Consider the following 1,002-nt stretch of genomic DNA (forward strand, 5'->3'; position numbering starts at 1 on the left):
ACAAACAAATTAGGACAAGTGAACAAACAGCAAAGCTCAATATACAGATAGCACTCGTACAGTTCCTTGACTAAGGGGTATGATGGCTAATGATGGAAACAAACCAAACAAGCATTCTGCATGGTGTATCATCAAGATGTCCTGAGCAATATCTGACAGAACCCATGAGTTGTTTATTGCACAGCTTGTTTTTGAGCTCTCTAATGGAACATGTATTCAAGCAGTGCAAACACGTATACGTTTGGCACTAAAAACTCTGAGCTTCTGTTGATATAAAATCAGTGCATACATCACTGGCTATAGAAGGAAGTCCTTTGCATGAAACAATTGAAGAGGTTGTGTACTAATAAGGTAAGGCATAAAGAAGTCAAGTGCAGTGCCGTTACTGGGAATGACTTGGCCTCATCTTGAGTTTTCCATTCATCTGTAAACGGCAGATTAAGGACTGGTAAAGAGACAGTAAGAATGAGGGGAAAGGTCACCGGAAGAGAGCTTATGTGGCTGTCACACGCGTCTTCCTGTTTTTAGAAGCAGCTGGCAGCCATGTACACAGCAAGCTAAGGTTTCTCATGATGGACAGGCTGGAGTAATAGATAGACAGGAGAATTTGAGGTTGCAAGCACATATTGATGGCTTTATGATGATTTTAATAGAGTGATGCCTGCCCATGCAAAACTCAATGCCACAATGGCATGATCTTATGAGTGATTGCCAAGCCATGCAATTGCTAAGATGCTTTAGGTGCATTGCTAGTGTATTATGGATGGTTATTAATCAATAATTTGAGCCCATTCCCTGTTCTCCATGTGAAAATCAAGTCCAATCACGTAAGTTTCCCCGCATGATGTGAGATATTACCTATGTCTGCAGCTCAAACTAGAACAAATAAGACTCCCGGTGGAAATGAGTTACTGACATATACGTGTGTGTGTGTGTGTGTGTGTGTGTGTGTTGCTGTTTGTGTGCTGGCCCTGAAGTTTCAGGGAAGGGCTGAACTAAGTT

This window comes from Sinocyclocheilus grahami, unplaced genomic scaffold (genome assembly GCF_001515645.1).
Source record: "Sinocyclocheilus grahami isolate Dianchi unplaced genomic scaffold, SAMN03320097.WGS_v1.1 scaffold391.1, whole genome shotgun sequence".
Classification (NCBI taxonomy): domain Eukaryota; kingdom Metazoa; phylum Chordata; class Actinopteri; order Cypriniformes; family Cyprinidae; genus Sinocyclocheilus; species Sinocyclocheilus grahami.